This window comes from Sphaerodactylus townsendi, linkage group LG02, assembly GCF_021028975.2.
Source record: "Sphaerodactylus townsendi isolate TG3544 linkage group LG02, MPM_Stown_v2.3, whole genome shotgun sequence".
NCBI lineage: Eukaryota > Metazoa > Chordata > Lepidosauria > Squamata > Sphaerodactylidae > Sphaerodactylus > Sphaerodactylus townsendi.
The window spans coordinates 24,425,509-24,445,224 of NC_059426.1; the positions used below are offsets into that span (position 1 = coordinate 24,425,509).

The following is a 19,716-nucleotide window of genomic DNA, read 5'->3' on the forward strand; positions in this document are numbered from 1 at the left end:
TTCAAGCCCTACCCTCTGTGCCCCTGCCTGTAGATGTGAGGCAGGTTGTGACCAGAGATTGGGCTTTCCAGTGGTGGCTCATTGCCTTTGGAATGACCGCCCCCTTGAAGCTCATCTGGCATCTACCTTACCTTCTTTTAGATGCCGAACTAAAAACCTTTTTCATCCAGGCTTTTAACCAGGGTGGATTTGATTTAAATCGAATCGATTTAAACCATGAATTAAATCACGATTTAAATTACTAGTCAGTAAGACTATACTCTGTCTCACAGAAAGATAAAAGTGCAGTTGTTAGAGGTGCAGCAGAAGTGTGTGCTTCTGCAATAAAAAATATGCCCAAAGGATCATCAGCAGGCAGAAGAGTGAGGTGGCAGACCAGAGAGCGAAGTGGCAAGAGAGCGAGGTGGCAAAAGAATGAGGTGGCAGGTGAGAGAGTGAGGTGGTGAGAGAGCAAGGTGGTGGCAGAGCAAGGCAGGAAGTGAGGGGGCAGGTGGCCCAGAGCGAGCAGTGAGTTGGGGGAGGGCCAGGCCCGCTTTGGTGTTTGGGTCAGGGGGAGGAGAAATGGGGAGGCTGTTGCCAGGCCCAGCGGGAGAGCAGCAACTTGCTGCTGCTGTCCAGCCAGTCTGGCTTGGTTTTTGGGCTGGGGGGGATAGTAGGCACTAGGACCCAATAGGAGCATTCTACAAGGAAGTAATGGTCCAGGAAGTAGCAGCAGATGAATTCAAAACATCATTAGATCTTTCGTTGAGACAGGATATAGATTTAAATCATGATTTCTACATAAAGACTCATTCTTGCTGGTCAGACAAAGATTTCATCTTTAGAATAACGATTTGTCAAATTAGTTTTATAGTTGTATCAAAAATTACTGATTTGGTTATACTATTAGAAATATGTAGCCTGTTCACCTTACAATAATTTGATAATTATCTACAGTTTCTTTTGGGCCACCAGGCCTGGCATTTCTATTTTTGCAGTGTTTGTATTTTGCAGGCATGCCTGCCATACCCATAGGTAGAAAAATGTCATTAAAATATTCTCAAATTGAATGTCTTTTACAGCCTGCTGCCATTATAGATTTTCTCCTTCAGGGAGAGAATAATATGATAAAACTCAGGCTATACACACAAAGATCCCAAGACTTGTGGAGTATTCTGCTTAAAGGTTTCACTTGCATTTTTACTGCTTGCCCCTCCCTCCTCACACTTAGCTCCTTGTGCAGTTCTGTGCTACTCCAAACAATCTTCTATTCATTGAACTTGAAACTTAGTACTTCAGAGGTAAAGGATTGATTTCATCTACGTAGATTTGCAATGGAATAATGAGATTAGGGTCTTTTTCTCAACTCTGTGTGTTTATTATATAACATTTTTGCTGTGCAGAAGAGCCACAAATGTGTAGCCACAAATTCAGTTTTGAGAACTGAAAAACCAAGCACCTTCAGTAATACCTTCTACATAGAATAATGGCCAAAAACAGTTTTGCAGAAACCTCTGGAAGAGCATGACATAGTGAATGGAATAATGGAATTCATTTACCAAAAGAATTAAACATTGCATGAATATAAAGCCTCATGCTACATAATTAAAAGCTAATCCTTATTTCATGATGATTTATCTTTGGACTGTAACGTATCTTAAGCAGAAACGTATCTTTAAATAGATTTTTCCTCAAGAAGTATTTTATTTCTCTAAATCTGATTTATATATTTTTTAAAAATCCATTTTTAAAACATCATTGATTTTTGTCTACCCTGCTTTTAACAGAGAGGGTTTTTAGACATTTTGCGGTCAGCTTGCAGTCAAACAGCTACTTTATGATTCTTGTAGATTGTTCACTGTTAACGTTATCCTATTTTTATGCCCAGGCTTGTTTTTAATGGTTTGTTTGGGTTGGGCTTGCTTCAGTCAGGTCTCTGGAGAGGTGGCATACAGATTCTCTAAATAAATAGCTCCACGTTTCAGAACTCCATATACACATGCAAAACCCGCAAAAAAGTCTAAATCATTTTTCACTCTCCTAGGAACTTTGCATACAAAATTGTAGAACTTACAAGCATAGTGGCACTAGTCACTTATCTTATCCTCTTAGGTCTGTCCACAAAGATTGAAGGTGTGTTTGCAAAGCAGTACAGTCTGGTAATGGAAAGAAGCAGTACTGTACAGTTTGATTGTCATTTCCTGTATCCAGTTGAATATGGCCATTAGGGTGATGAACAGTGACAAGCGAATCGGGGACTGCCTAGTAGAGATACTCGGGTGAAACAGCACATCTATCTATGTCCAGTCAATCTTTACTACAACCCACAAGCCATCCCGAAGCAGAATAAACGGTATTAATAATCTAAAACCATATCGCCCCATGTATCATTCATCTTAGCACATCAGACATTGGAAAGAGTTAGCAGCTGCTGTCCGAGGGTGGATCTGTTTTATGCGAAGCCCTTTCCAATAATACACACCACTCCATTGCTGGGGTAATAAATTTGCCATAGCCATTTTATTGAACAGAAGCGTGAGGCTAAGCATGGGTCTGGATCTGGTCATGCGGTCAACATGCTAAAGCTCTGCAGGGTGGGCACCCCGACCCGAGCTTTGTTCTACTGCGGGGCTCTGCCAGGCGGACGCTCCTGGCCAGAGATGTTAACCTTCGGCCCGGTTCGGCAGGGGTGGTCGCCTCTTGCCACTGTTGCCATTCCCAAGGGGAAGGTGTAGCTCTCTAGCTCCCTTCCCCGTCCACAGCCATACCCATGCACCAAACCGCCAAGTATCTAAGCTATGACAAAATGAGCATGCATTAACATAGAAAATTAGGGAGAGGTGGGTGGGCAAATCGTCAGCCGGCGAGCACATGGCCCGGCACAAAGGAGGGCGAGCTCCTTTAAAGCCTCGGCTCGCCCCTCCTTTCTTCTGGTGATGCTAGCCCTTTCCTAGCGTGGCTCCCCTTCCCCTTTCGCCCTTACTAGGGCGGCATCAGCTGGTTTCGCTTCTCCCCACCCTGAGAAGCAACCGCGTCTCGTGGTAATTCACAGACGTCTTTGTCAAAGAGAATTAGACACAGGCAGTGGTGGGATTCAAATAATTTAAAAACTGTTTGTTTACAAGCACCATTTTAACAAGTGGTTCTGCCAAAGTGGTGCGAACCTGCTGAATCCCACCACTGGACATAGGACATTATCTCAACCCATGTTTGTATAGCAAAGGACAGAAACTTAGCAACCTGTACAGTGGCTCTCTGGTCAGCCACCAGCAATAGAAGTTTAAGAGACTTCTGTTCCGAAAACAGTTTACTAACCAGAAGAGTAAATCCAGGCACGCTAAAGTATAAAATCTGCAGTGAAACAATACATGAGCCAGCGATTTAATCAAATGATCAGTCCAGGCAGAATCTAAAATTAGCCAGAATATATATAGTACATCCAAAATATCTTTCCTGCCATCAAATGCAGATGGTACAACATTAAATGTGACCAGCTTAAAAGCATGGCAGTATCTTGGAACGGTTAATGCTGGTAAATAATATGAACATTTGTATTGTAAAATGCTATCACGGCTGGAATAATCTGGCTAGTGTGGGTTTTCAGGACTGCGTGACCATGGACTAGTAGCTTTTGCCTCCAAACGTTTCACCCACACACATGCTAATACAATTGTTGATGCAGTTGCAAATTAACTCTACCTGGATACATTCAAATGTGCTGAACAACACCCCACCCCCCACCCCCCGGTGAGTCAGATAAACATATATTCACTACACAATCACTTCATACTGTGCCATGGAGAGAAACATGTCTTATCACGGCATGCCTTTACTTTATTTTGATTTCTACCCCGCCCTGTCCAGGGGTGGGATTCAAATAATTTAACAACTGGTTGTTTACAAGCACCATTTTAACAACCGGTTCTGCCAAAGTGGTGCGAACCGGCTGAATCCCACCACTGGCCCCGTCCCATCCTAAGGCTGGGCTCAGGGCAGCTCACAACAGACCCATCAAAGAGCCCTGGCAATTGCAAGGTTTAATGTATTACCTGTGGCTCTTCTGACTGGAAGATACAAGGCCATTGATCGAACCAGAAGAGTTTGCCCTTGTAGAAAAGATAATGTGGAAAAGCTTATGCGCTCTTTGTTTGAATGCCCTAGGCATGAAAAGATCAGGTTCAAATATAAGGGCTCAATTTTGGCAAATTGCTTTCAGTTGCTGGACTATTACAGGATACCTTACTTGTTGAACAGTACCGATTTGACATTTTGTGAGACAGCTGCAAATTTCCTGCTTGAAATTACGAAGGCTTAATTTTGCTTTGTCCATCTGTTCATATGTTGTTTGTACTGTCATTGTACTGTAGTATTGTGTTATGCCAATAAAGGCTTATTAAAGTTTTAAAAAATACCCATCAATACAGTGTTCACAGTACACCATAAAGATGCCAGTTATAGAGCAAGTCAGATATTAAGAGCAAAAACTATCAGATCACAGCCATGCTGCCCAGAAACCCCACAACATGTACATTTGTATGAACTCATTGGAGCCAAATTGAATAGAAGAGGGGAACATGCGATCTTTGTCATGGGCTATCACCCCAATAGCAGCTTTCAGTGGATTTAGGAACTGAATGCTATGTGGTAGTATACTTCCTTCCAAGCCCTGTGGATAAAACACAGTGCATCTTTTGTGTAAACAAAAGTTGTCAGTACGTATCTGCCATCATGCCCCCAGCTGTCAGTAGGTTCCTCCCTACTGGCAGGCTGTATGCTACCCCTCGCCCCAGATTTTCTGAAGTGGTACAAGAACTACACCTTCTTCATGTGTATCATGAAGTACTCCATGCCTGGCCTGGGGATCAGGACCAGAAGCATGCAGGAGTTTGGCAGGTGGTGGTGTGTACAAGCGGCATGTTGTTGTATGTGAGTGAGTGAGGTTGTCTGCCAGCCAGCTTGCATGTCTCCTGTCTGCTTCTCAAGACTTCACCCTCCTCAGCTTCTCATGTAAGGCCTTTCTGCTGGGGTCTGGACCGATTTCTTGAGAACTGCAGCTTGGCCCGTTATGCCTTTTTGGCATCCCAGTGTCATGCCCACTGATGCCATCTAGAGGTGCAGCTGGGTAGTTCAACTGCTCTGCTTCCGTCTCCTCCAGTCTACCAGACAAAAAAGATCCTGGTATACCATATTGATGCATATGGACATGAAAAAAACTGTGGTAAAACCAGATCAGTGAGTATGTGCATCTCTAAGGCATCAAACACAGCAAGACCGAGACATCACTTCTTAATGCTTTTCAGACATACATGTTTACCTTAGCAAATTATTTTGTCAGCATAATTTGTCCCTTGAATTTTGAAGTTTTTCACTTCCATCTGTTTTTCCCCCTCGGAAAAAGTAGATAGGTTACTTGTTTTCTCCTTAACTCAGTTGCTCCTAGTGCGACTCTTTGCAGGTAGATACACAGTGACTTAGCGGTAAATTTAAGGCTTTGTGTAGCATCCTAAGGGGAAAAACAGTGGCTGTGATCCAGCGATCTGGCTCGCGACAATGGGATGCTGATATTTGCTTGTCTTCACCTGCTTAACCGTACAACAGATGGCCGGTACTGACGAAGCTAATAGTCTCCTTCAGTTCCTCCTGATGACAGAGATGTGGGGACACAGTTCACACCCCCACAGCTGCCAGACAGGAGATCAGAGCAAACAACATGAATCACCTGATTGGAGCCACAATCTATTCTTAGCGCTGGATACAGTCGGCCTGTTCCAAGGATGAACAGCTCCTTTTAAACATACAGTTTTCTGTCCAGCTTTGGGACCCATGTGCAGATTTCACAGCTTTCAAACCCACATTCCCTTTACTGTATCAGCACACCGTTCATGGCTTTCAGATCCCATTCTCTTTCACCAGGTCAGTTTGCAAGCTATACGAGTGGCTCAGGATAATGAACAAGAGGGCAAGGGATTTCTTTCCTTCATAAGTAAGACCTTGGGATTTCCCGACTGGTATTGATTCACAATAATAACCTTGCAACGGGCAAGCTCCGGTGCCTCTTGAGCTATTTGGACCATGTAAGCAACCCCCGCGGGGATTTCCTATAGTACACTTATCCTGTTTTTCCTTGGCGATGCTGATTAGAAAACCTTGTGGGAACGTTTGTTCTTCTCTCCCTATATCTCTCCATTAACTCTCATGCATAGTCTGGAAAAAAACACAGGAATAAGTTGCTGTTACGTCTTGTAATCCTTGGAGGCTTTATTAGTTCCATTTCCAAGTCAGCCAAATCGGCAGCCGTTCATTTTTGAACACTATTAAGTAGATATTATATCGTGGGACATAGCCTTTACCTTCGCACTTGTTTATAAATACCAGCTTCAGTATCTGAAAGGTTAAGCACTTTGTGTGTTAAGTGTTTCATTCACAGTTGTATAATTATTATAAATAATTAATGACTATTGATTTATCTGTAGGGCTGTTTCCTCACTAAAAGTCATGTACGAATTGGGGGAGAATGGCAGACACACGGGTTCTGGTGTGGGTGAATGCAGGACAGTTTACAACCTGGGGGATAGAACCATGTAGAACCACACCTCTGTTTCCCAGGTCCTAGCCAAGCACAAATTAATATGACGCTGACTGTCACTCATTGATAGTTTTGTGCATAAAAATGTCCATTGTGGTTGGCATTCCTGGAATCAACATTCAGCCCAAATCAAGCATTCATATATAGGTTACCAGCGACATTCGAATCCAGTAGCATCTTGTAGTCTGTTTCACAGAAAAATGATAGTAGGACTGTATATTCCTCTGCCACGGAACAAAACATGCCGGACATCCTTTGTTGTAGAATTCTCCACCTGGGTCCTAGTGCCTGGCCCTGCTCCCCCCCATCCATTTGAAAGTCGTTCAATGAACTATAAACACACATAAAAATGAATGATAATCCTCATATTTGTTCAGGACTGTATTATAACATGGAAGCATACAATTTTCTCAACTGCTTCACTTCAACATCCTCTTTCTGTGGATCAGAGTATAAAGACCAACAAGATTTTCAGGATATAGGGAGCAGCAGTGGCGTAGGAGTTTAAGAGCAGGTGCACGCTGATCAGGAGGGACCAGGTTTGATTCCCAGTTCTGCCGCTTGAGTTGTGGAGACTTATCTGGGGAATTCAGATTAGCCTGTGCACTCCCACACACGCCAGCTGCATGACCTTGGGCTAGTCACAGCTTTTCGGAGCTCTCTCAGCCCCACCCACCTCACAGGGTGTTTGTTGTGAGGGGGGAAGGGCAAAGAGATTGTAAGCTCCTTTGAGTCTCCTATAGGAGAGAAAGGGCGGATATAAATCCAAACTCTTCTTCTTCTTCTTCTCTTCTTTTGAGAATCAAAGCTCCCAAAAGCTTATACCCCAAAAACCTTGTTGGTCTCGTAAGGTGTTACTGGACTCAAACCTAGCTGTTCTATCGCAGGCTAACACACCTACTTCTGAAACTATACATAGGTTATTTACTTCAAAAAATGAATGAAGATATTAAAAACTAATACAACACATGGTGGCAGGAATAATTTTCTTTTAAATTTAAATAAGAGTTAGGTGAAAAAGTGCTGGATTTAATGTATAAAGTATCACAAGAATGTTTACCATCCACCCCTTAATCCATTCATGCATCTGAAAACGTGGTGGTGGAAAATTATTGTCCTCACCCTTTATTATTTTAATTGCACTTAACGTGTACCATATGCTTTGCTGTAAATAAAATTAACAACAGCGCATTCCTGCAGGCTTATACTTTAATAAGCTGGAGACATAAAGAACGGGAAACGGGGAGGGAATGCGATGGAGCTGTGACAAGGCTGGATGAAGAAATGTATAGTGAGACGGGAAAAAAATGGTACGATGTTAATGGAATGGTTTTGACATAATGCTAAACAGCAGTATGTGGGTGAGCCTTGTGCAATAGTCTCTCTAACTGCAGTAGGGAACTGCGTGGAAGTTCCCTCCCTCTGTGCAGAACTGCAGGAGCTCCCCCTGCTGGTGGCCGCCCAAACTGCTCAGCACCAGTGCAGTTTCTGTGCGGTTGCGCAGCTTACAGGGAACATTGGACCTCTGTTTATATCTTCTTCCTTCTTGCCATACTTGGAGTCAGTTTCATCTAATCATGTTCAGAGTTTCTCCATGGAAATCAGAGTAGGGGTCCCCTGTTTTACTAAACCTGTGAGCACTTTTGGAATTTTGAGAACAGCTGTGGGCAGAACCACAAAATGGCTGCCCTGAGAGGGAACCAATCAGAACATGTTGCAGCCAAGCATCATCTGTTTAGGAGGCTGTTTCCAAACAGGTACAAATAAACAGAATGTGCCTCTTCAGGGCTTCTAAGCACCTCCGGTGAAGTGAGAAAAGTCAGAACTGACACGCTGTTTTGATAAGGAGATCCTTTGGAGAAAGAGCAATTGGATGCCATGAAAAATAGCAGTGGGTGCCATGTTTGGGATGACTGGTAAACTGTATTAACATTGTATAGGATTGCCATGTTAATAACTTTGATTTTAGTGCAGACTATAGATAGCCATTACATTGGAACCATCATATTCTGGTTTGCTCTTGCACTCCAAGATAGTTTGTAATCCTAGTTTGGACGAGGAATGCAAACCAGAGTTTGCTAATGCAGGTGCAACAGCTAACGGTGGTTTATGCTGAAGTGGAAGTAACTGACAAACTTTATTTATGTTGTGAGTTTTCTGGGCTGTATGGCTGTGGTCTGGTAGATATTGTTTCTAACGTTTTGCCTGCATCTGTGACTGGCATCTTCAGAGGTGTATCACAGAGAGAAATCTGTTACACACTGTGTCTAGTGAGAAGGGAATGTTTAACGGGCTATATATTGTCCATGTTCCAGGGTGGGGAACCAATCAGTAAGTGTTTGGGTGGAACTTGCTATGCAAAGGTGTGGTTGAGTGCCTGGTATTGCAGGTGGGCTTATCAGTCCATTTACATTTGTAGTCACATTTGCATTCCCTGCAGCAGCACCAGTATTTGTGAATGCAGATCCTGTGTCTGGGAGGAGTCCATTGTCCATGCGTTTGGTGACGTAGCTGCACAAAAAAAAAAGGTTACAAAAATTCCCGCCCCAACACAGCGCAACAGCCAATCAAGACAAGAAAGAAAGAGCCACTGAGCATTCGATCGCGCGATTGTGGGTAGTGCTATACTTTTTGAAACCATGATAGACATTGATGTCCTCATCACACACACGCTGCAGTGGGGAGGGTGAAACCGCGATGAAAAGGTGCTGTTTCTTTTGAAACCTGGTTGTATCCAGCTTTAATTTCTCAATGGGGAAATGGCCAGTCTATCAGTTGGCCCCGATGCTTACATCGCTCCTCCTTTTCGCCCAACGAGATTTACAGGATTGGGCAAAATTGGGCTTTGTATGGGCAATGTGAATTATTTAATCGCCATCAGGAATTTTAGTGGTTTCTAGTTGGGATTGGTAATTCATTTTATGTTTGTTTTAACAATTATCTAATGTATGATTGTATGATTGTTTTAATTATGTATCCCAGCCGCCCTGAGCCTACCTTAGGCTGCGGAGGGTGAGATATTAAATCAAATCAAATAAAAAAAATGTCCACCTTCCTGGGACTGAGCAGTAAGCAAATTTCAGGTTTAATTTCACTTGGTGCTTTATAGAATCAGGAACATTTGGTTCCTGTGGACACAAACCAGGGATATCTAAGTACTGTGAGAACAAACCTTCCAATTCCAAAAGCACTGTTACGAGCTTCCATAATCCTAGAGAAACCTCTTCCTAGTGCTAACCCTGGCCTCTGCTCTGGCAACAGACCTTTTGGACACACAGCCATTGGTTCTGCCTATCAGCTGATCAATGGGCTGGGAGTTAAAGGTCCCAGCAGCCATACCAAGGCCATGTGCTGAATCTCACCTTCTGATGGTAAGTCCTGGCTCCTCCCTGCCTGTTTTTGCAATTGGATTTTCAAGCCCTTCCCTGATAGTCCCCCTGCCTCCTCCACTGGTCTGGGATAGCCCTCACTCAGGAGCCTTTGCCAGCATTTCCTTATACAAGTAGGTTCATGATACCAGGGCTATGAGGGTTCAAAAGAACCCTAAAAAGGAGTTATTATTTTAACTTAATTCTCATCTTTCATCTTGCATCTCTTGGTTACATGAGACTGATGATATATAATTTCTTGGCCTCATTGTGTAGGGCAGCGGTTCTCCGTGGAGCACTTGGTGCTCTGTGAAGCATCTCCAAGTGGTCCGCAAAGAGATTGGAATAAGTGTGACAAATCGTTTTGAGAAAATGACATGTGCCATGTAAAAATATCAGGTTCTGCTATCCTTTTATTAGGAAGGGCACAAGAAAAAGAAGCATAGGAAATTGACAATTACCTCCCTCCCATTCCCCCATGGTAGATTACTTTATTCTCAAGTCAACCAGTACAATCAGAAAAGTGACATATTAAAGTCAGAGCAGCAGGTCCCAACATTTTTGCCAGGTAGCTAAACATTTTCATATTAAATCTGAAACAAAGAAACCAGTGACAATTTCCCTCTCCTCAGGAAGAGAGCATTTAATGTGAGCTTTGGATCCATTGAAAGGAAAAGAACCTAAATCCAAAGACATTGTCAGGGAAAGACCTGTAGTTTGATATTTTGAGCATAAGATAACCATAACAGGTTGACAAAAGACATAGTTGTTCGGGGTTGTGAACTATGTTTCATACCATGCGTGATTATTCATCAGAGGCACCTATTATGAGAACATACAGTGTAATACTACTCCAGCAAATGCTCATACAATACATTGCTTTTTTGCTGCTTTATTATTATTATTATTATTATTATTATTATTATTATTATTATTATTATTATTATTATTATTATTATTATTATTATTATTATTATTAGAGTTTGGATTTATACCCCACCTTTCTCTCCTGTAAGGAGACTCAAGGTGGCTTTCAAGCTGCTTTCTCTTCCTCTCTCCACAACAGACACCTTGTGAGGTAGGTGGGACTGAGAGAGTCCCGAAGAACAGTGACTAGCCCAAGGTCACCCAGCAGGAATGCAGGAGTGGGGAAACACATCTGGTTCACCAGATAAGACTCTGCCGCTCAGGTGGAGGACTGGGGAGTCAAACCCGGTTCTCTAGATTAGAATCCACCTGCTCTTAATCACTACACCATGCTGGCTCTCATTACCATATAGGGCCCAAATTAGCCGATCTGTGAGCAGAAGAAGGGTTTAGTTGTGCTATAGTCCATATATTTCCCCCTGAACTGCACGACCTCATATTACATTCTGCACTGTTTGCAAAAGTATCATGAACATGTTCTTCAGGTTATGCCTTGGCCTTCAGGGAGCAGGAGTGACCCATTCTAAAAGCAGACTTCAGAATCAGCCTGTGTAATTTTGAGGCACTTTAGAAGTTTGTTTGTATTATGAGCAGATATATATAGTCTGAAAAGGACAGGAAGAGTTAATTGATGTTCCACTCCTGGCTGATTTACATGCAGGTCTTCAACGTTATTCTATTTCTGCCGTGTCCCATGTTTTTTTCAAAGTCTCATTTCGCAATAGACTGCACAACGTCGTTGAAGGAAGTTGTTGCTCTGACTGACACCCATTAGTTTCTCATTATTTATAAAATGGGGCAGTAAAGCAGAAAAGGATTGTTTGAGAGTTGCTTATCAAATCTGCCAAACTTGGTGTTAATGAATGGCAAGGAATAATGCAGTGCCTCGTGGTTTTTGGCTGTTTTTAATGAGAATGACGTTTTGGTCAGGAAACCTTTAGACTTACAATAAAAGTACCCCTCCAGCAACTGTTTAATTATTTTTATATAATTACTTGTGCTAAATGCAGTAGATGTTTATGAATGCTGCCCTTCATAAAATATAATTAATCTTGCATCCAGATGATCTTGAACTTTTTAAAATGTGCAGCTGAGATAGTGAGAGATAGAATACATGTGTGTTCATGCCTATATACTTTTCCTCAGCTGAATTTTTGTTTCAAAGCCATCCACAAAGTCATCCCAGAAGGGTATCTTGTAGGATTGCCTAAAGTAAACTCTTTACATTGTAGCCTCACGAGCCATTCCTCAAAGCTGTCAGGTAATTGTTTACTTATCCAAACTTTCATTTGTCTTATTTTAATGGAATACTATGCCCTGACCAGTGGGGGGATCCAAAAATTTTAGTAACAGGTTCCCATGGTGGTGGGATTCAAACTGTGGCATAGCGCCAATGGGGCTGGGTAGGGCACAACAGGGGCGTGGCCAGGCATTCCCTGGGCGGGGCTGTGGCAAGGACGCAGCTGCTGCACCGGTCCTTGGGCGGGAAACGAATGCATGCAGGCGCAGGCTGCCACGCACGCCGGTGCACCTCCTGCTAGACTGCTTCAAGTTCTGCCCGCTACTGCTGAGAGGAGGGGCATAACGAAGGCAAAAATCACGTGGCAAAATCACCAATTAGTAACCCCCTCTCGGCACACACAAATAATTAGTAACCTACTCCTGGGAACCTGTGAGAATCTGCTGGATCCCACCTCTGGCCCTGACCCGATTGGATCAGGCTAACCCAATCTCATTAGATTTCAGAAGATAAGCAGAAGCTGATCTGGTTGGTATTTGGGTGGGAGACCTCCAAGTAAGTTCAGGCTTCTTACACAGAAACAAGCAATATCAAACCACTGTAATCCATCTCTTTCTTTGAAAATCCTACAGGGTTGCCATAAGCTGACTGTGATTTGACGTACTTTCCACCACCATGGAAGAAAGAAATGACTTCAAACTATCACATCTTTTTCCATCCCATTTTTTCCCGTTTAAATTGTATTTCACCTGAGCAGGGATCTAAAAAGCCACGTCCAAACCTGTTACGGACCTCCAAAGAGGTTGTTACCTGATTAATCTTTTTCCATATAGGCATTTGATTTGATTAGCAGCCCACCTCATCCCTAAAACTAATGGGGGATAAAAATATGAAAAAGTCATTATCAGCCAGTGTAATCATGAGAACTAATCATGAGAACTAACTAACTAATCTCAGCTTTTCCCTTGTCAGCCAGAGCCATTTGAAATTCTGAAACTAGATCATAATACTCCTCCGGGGAAATATTCAGGATTCATTTTATGTTATGGCTACCATGTGTCTATCACTTGCTGCTCTGGCAGCATAAATATTTGTGGGAGAAAGGGATTACAGAGGAAATACCACCTTAGTGAAGAAGAGTTTGAATTTATATCCCACCTTTTTTTCCTGTAAGGAGACTCAAGGTGGCTTACAAGCTCCTTTCCCTTCCTCTCCCCACAACAGACACCTTGTGAGGTACAGGTGGGGCAGAGACTGTTCCAAAGAACTATGACTAGCCCAAGGTCACCCAGCAGGAATGTAGGAGTGCAGAAATACATCTGGTTCACCAGATAAGCCTCCGCCACTCAGGTGGAGGAGTGGGGAATCAAACCCAGTTCTCCAGATTAGAATCCACCTGCTCTACACCACACTGGCTCCTAGTGGATACATAAACTCCATCTAATAGGCTGCCATATTTCTGTTTTCCAAATATAGATGGCTTATTTAGCTTGGTAAGCAAATGTATTAACTTTGCAAATCAAGCGCATGTTGCATTGTCTACTAGTTGTGTGATGTAGCTAGTTAGCACAAATGTTGTAGAAGGATTAGAGTTAAGCGTTTTTGTTTACCAGCCAGGATTTAATCATACAAAGTTTTTTGTTTTGTTGACTTAAATGAAAGCTGGAAATCTGGGCCAGCTAGAGATCCAAAGGGTGTCAGGAACCACGTCCAGAACGCAAACATCAAAGCCATATGGCAGTATTATAAGTCTGGTCTCTTATGGTCATGTGGTTTTTTGTTCCTTATATATGCATGGTTTCTACATGGCTGAATAATAGCATTGAATAGTACACAGATGAGTAGTAATTGTAATATAACATAAAAACTGGGCCTCAACCCTCGGTGGGTTTTCAGGGAGACCACATTCTGTAGCTGGTGCATATCTATTACGAATGATGTCTCTCTGGATAACTTTAATGTTGTTTGACTACAGATGATAAAAACATAGCAACAGAGGCCATGATTGAGCTTAACAGTAGAGATGGCGTCTCAGTTATGGTGGGATCTGGTCATTTATACATAGTTATAAGGTTATCTATTTCCCAGAAAGTAATATGCCTGATATTGGATATATGTTGAAGTGAAAGAGCATTTCAAAATATGTTTTATTGGCCATTTCCAGCTTAATTTTTGGCCCTTTTCAATATTCAGTAATCTAATAATTTTCATGAACAACATCATTTTCTTTCCTGCATTGTTATGATAAGTTTTTGACACTTGGTGTAAGAATTCTATTTTCTCAAATGTTCTGGAATAGGCAGTGCCTGGCAACCAGCAGGGCGTCTTACCAGCAGTCCGGGCCCTTGCCAAGGATACAGAGACGTCATTAGTAATACACTGATGTCACTTACTGTATGCCCAGGAGATACTCTAGAATTTGGGCAAAACTCTATGATTTCATTTCACCCAAATGACAGAGTGTCTCGAATCATGCACTGACATCACTTCCGAGTGCATAGGGAATGGCATCAGCTCATTGGGATACTGCCAACATCCTTCCCAAGGATGTAGGTAAGGAGGAGTTCCTGGGTTTAAACCGCCATTACATGCCCGAAGCTTTGCCCCCCCGTTTGTGCCTTTTTTGTATTTTTAAAATGGTTTATTTTCCCAGTTTTTGGACTGCAGGGGGCGCAGTTTTAGGCTAGCAGCACCACAATTTCAGGGATTTTTGGGAGACTCTCCTGATGATACCACCCAAGTTAGGTGAGGTTTGGTTCAGCGGATCCAAAGTTATGGACTCCCAAAGGGGTGCCCCCATCCGCCATTGTTTCCAATGGGAGCTAATAGGAGATGGTGGCTAGACCTTTGAGGGTCCATAACTTTGGACCTCCTGAATCAAACTTCACCAAACCAGGTGGTATCATCAGGAGAGTCTCCTAAATATACCCTGAAAGTTTGGTGGTGCTTGCTTAGCAATTGCACCCCTGACAGCAGGCACCCACCCCCCAACTTCCCCAGATTCTCCTTTTAAATCCACCCCCTTCAGCATGGATTTAAAGGGAGAATCTGTGGTCCGTAGTTTAAACATTGAAAGTGATTCTTTGTCAGGGTGGGGACTAATCCACCCCCAAACAGCATCACTTTCAATGTTGTTTTAACTGGGGACCCCAGATTCTCCCTTTAAGGTGGATTTAAAAGGAGAATCTTGGGTCCCTAGTTTAAACACCATTGAAAATTATGCTGTTTGGGGATGGATTCCAGCATCACAGCGGCTGCCCGGGGGATGGGGGGGGGCGCAAAACTCAGATTTTGCACCAGCCTCCATTTTCCCTAGCTACGCCTCTGCCCGGAGGGGATGGCAGAAGGGGCTGCCGGCTGCCTGCAGGGAGCCCAGCTGGTGGGGGGGCGGGCAGGTGAGTCTGCTGTACCTGGCCTCTGAGAGCTGCTTTTATTAGCACTGAGACCAGGGTGGGGCTTGGGGAGGAGTGGCCATGCCCCCAGGGGCGGGTGGGGGCATGGCCCCTCCCCCTGAACCTCCCCATAAAAATCTATACCTACATCCTTGATCCTTCCCAATTTCCTATCATCCCCCCCCCAAATCAGCAGTGGGGAAGTGCCCACTGGCATCGGGGGATCACCTGTCTCCAGCAGAAGCCTGGTAGGCCTCAATAGACCAGCTGACAGGTCGTATCTCTTTATTGTGGAGAGATTTCAGCTTCCGCATATTGATTTCAATGATAAAACAAAAAATAGTGGGTATAGACTTGAGTACAGCTTCTCAGAGGTCTGGAATCTCAGCACTGAAGCTAAACTAATGTTTTTTCTGCTTCTCACAGAGGATGTGGGACAAGATTAGATCCTTACATCTAATCATGACCTGAGAAATACTCCTTTTACCCTTCCATCTTTTTAAATTTTGTAACATCCAGCCAGATAGCACCACAGGATTTTGTGTCATTTTGGCTGGTCCCAATAAAAGGTATTACGCAGATTGCATTCTGTTGTAAGTGTTTAATTAACTTTTTAAAAAGCAGATAGTTTGTAAAACAACTCTGCACTGCCATGAAAAACAATCCTTCCTGGGTTTGTATTATTTATAGTCATTTTTTAAATATTCATAGCACTGTAAACATAAATTGAAGACTATCCATCAGCTAAACAAAGCCCCGGCTGTTGAGTCATTATATACAAGTAAACTATTAATGTTTAAAAGCCACTTCGGCAGATGTCCTGCACAAAATGTTAAGCAGTATAAGATACAGTCACTTTTATCACAGCAGCCTAAACCTATGCATAATTAGAGATCCGTCTTTCTCAATAATTCAAAACAAAATGTTTTCAAAATTGAGAATCGGATAGGGGTTGACTTTTTTTTTGTTTCTCTCTCAGGACTTCGCAGAAGTAGATTTTATTATTTGAAAAAGCCCATCACAACAACTGAGAAACATAATAATGCTTTGCCTCGTTATCTTAAAAATACTTCCAGGTCGCGAAGAAGGAGCATGCCAGCCAATAAACTTATGCAGATGTTACATACATATCATTCTCTCTCATTATTCTGTAAGTTTATTATCTCGATACACACCCTCTAAGTCACAGGTATGACAGTATTATGTCGAGAACCAAGCCAAGTCATATAGAGAATTTTCTACATATGTAGACATTCAGACTCTGTGTATACATTCGAGTGAACAGGGGAGAAAAGTAAGCCATTAAATACTTTATGACTGTATATGTACTAAATGAGGACTTCAGAACTAATAAAAGTTTTAAGGCCTTACGTGGCCTGGGACCCTCATACCTTCGAGACCACATTACCCCATACGTCCCTACTAGGCCTTTGCGTTCAGCAGAGGCCAATTATCTGATAGTCCCTGGCCCCTCCATGATGCTGCTGGCCTCCACTCGGGCCAGGACTTTTTCAGCCCTGGCCCCTGCCTGGTGGAACACTCTTCCTCCAGCTGTCCGGGCCCTGCGGGATCTTGGTGATTTCCGCAGGGCCTGCAAGACGGAGTTGTTCCGCTGGGCTTTCGGAGTGTCCAGCCGCTGAAAGTGCTCCCCCCTTCCATTTCCATGGAATTGGGGTCCATTATCATCTGTAGGACCCATCCTTACTTTTCTTCTCACGAGAGGGTTTAAGAGGGTTTGCGGGCATTGTTATGTATTAATTGCTGCATTTTAATTTATATTATCTAGAGATTAATTTGTATTTGATTTTATGTTTATTTGTATTTGAACTTTATGTTGTTCACCGCCCAGAGCCCTTCGGGGGTTGGGCGGTATATAAGTTTGAAAAATAAATAAATAAATAAATAAAATGTTCCGACTTGCAGGACCATCAAAGAAAAGTAGTCGGGGTGCTGTGCAATAACCCCTAAAGAAGCACACAAAGATCAGTTAGCCTGCACCAGGGCAACAGGGTGTTGGCTTCCACCCCTGATGCCAGATGTGAATAATTGATAGCTGTATTGTTTTTTAAAAAAATCTTTTATATGGTTCTGAAATGGCAGAAAGAAGGCATAGTGGAAGCAAGAGTGATAAGTTGCATTTATAGGGCTCCCACTTGCTGGCCCTGGTTCCAGTGTTGAAAGAATGAGGGGGAGGCATGGTGCTGACAGCATGATATCACTTCTGGCAAGAACCTGAAAGTGACATCCTTGCATTGATGAGATGTAGTATTCTATCGCAGTGGCGGAGCTGCAAGGGGACAGGGGGTGCGCCGCGCACCAGGCGCGTGCCTGGAGAGTGGAAAATGTCCCCCACACCCCTTCCCCTGGGCCCCCCTGCATATCCCCCACCTAACTTAGTTCAGACTGAAAAGTTCAGACTGAAAAACGGCCTGGTGGAGACTACACTTCCCAGGAGACTTTGCAAGCCCCAAGGTCTCCTGGGAAGTATAGTTCCTACCAGGCTGTTTTTCAGTCTGAACTTTTTCAGACTGAACAAGCTACTTTTCCAGCCTGAACTTTTTCAGGCTGAACTAAGGTAAGGGTGGGAGGTGGCAGGGGGCCCATGGGGGGCGGAAAACACAGAGTGCACACCGGGGGCAGTTTGGCCCAGCTACGCCTCTGTTCTACCCACATTCTTTGGTTTCCCACAGAGTTTGGGGAGATCCTAGACAGAGTATCATGCCAAGACAATGTCACTTCCAGGTTTGTATAACAAGCAATGTCGCCACATTGATGTGTGGCTTATGTGTATGTCCTTTTTCCTTTAAGCTTCCACTGAGTGCCTGTGCTGGGCTGGCAACTGTAGTTGCCTAAATGCCTAATTTGTTGTATCAAAGTCTGCCAGGTCTGTTGGCATGTGTCCAGCCGCACAGGTGTTCCAATAATGGGAGTATGGAAGAAGGACCAGTAATTTCTGCCAGTTCCCTTCTTCCACTGGTTATCTCTCCTGTGCTCAGTTCCAGCGTGCTCAGAGCCAGGGTGGTGTAGTGGTTAAGAGCAGGTGGATTCTAATCTGGAGAAGCAGGTTTGATTCCCCACTCCTCCACCTGAGTGGCAAAGGCTTATCTGGTGAACCAGATGTATTCCTGCACTCCTACAGACCTGCTGGATGACCTTGGGCTAGTCACAGTTCTTTGGAACTCTCTCTGCCCCACCTACCTCACAAGGTGTCTGTTGTGGGGAGAGGAAGGGAAAGGAGCTCGTAAACCACCTTGAGTCTCCTTACAGGAGAGAAAGGTGAGGGATAAATCCAAACTCTTCTTCTTCTTAAAATCTGCTGAACTCCGTGAACAAAATTGTAAGGGGCTCAGAAGACTGCAGTAGGAAGAATGCTCCATAAAGTTCCAGTCCACAAATGATTTGATACACAGCACGATATTTGCTTTGCTGTTCAATTCTTGACCGAGTGGAAGTATTTCCCAGTCTAATCTATCTTATAGGGTTTGTGTTAGAAAACTTGTGAATTCTATGACAGTTTAGTCTCTGAAAAAAATGGTATAAATGTATTGAGCGATCAATATTGTTAAAACCTTTTCCTGCATGAACAAGTCAGTTATGTAGGGAGACTTCCTCATTATATTTCACCTTACATAGTCACGGCCTTGAGTGTCTTTTGTATTCTCTCAGTTTAGTTAGAGATTCCTAAAGAGTTATTCTTGTCTGAAACCAAGTACATAAAATATTTGTGTTTGCCTGTGCTCTTCCTCGTTTGGCTGATATTAGAGGTGTCATGACGACATTCCCAGACTTTGCATCTTGACAACACAATAATAACTTATTAATTCCTTGCGAGTTTGCTGTCAGTCGGTTGTTCTAGTTGTATAACTTTCTCTTGCTTCGTGGAATCATGAATGATTTATTTGTCTGGTGCCATCAGCGTGGCACTTCACGAAGTCGCAAACACAAAGACAAGGCTCTCCCCCGAGGAACGCACAATCAAGAATTTGACGAGAGGGAGGCAGCGGAGGGATTGAAAGGAGGCAAAGGTAACAAGCGGATATGCCTCAGCTTTAAAGGGAATTCTTAACCGCTTGTGAAAGTGCTTTCTCAGGTGATCCGCTGGGTACCTGAGAATACGTTGGCAGTTGCCAGCATTGTTCTCAACTTGATAGCTTATTTTTCTCCAGTGAGGATCCATAAAACCATTAAAATGAATTTGAAGTTCAGGCATGAAAATTTTCCTAT

At 43.3% G+C, this 19,716-nt stretch overlaps 1 protein-coding gene across 7 annotated transcripts in view; it reads left to right on the forward strand.

The window, feature by feature from the left end:
* The window catches only part of ZNF385B (zinc finger protein 385B), a 314,561-nt gene that overhangs the window by 275,388 nt on the left and 19,457 nt on the right, over window positions 1-19,716 (forward strand). The gene's annotated exons all lie outside the window — the stretch shown is intronic.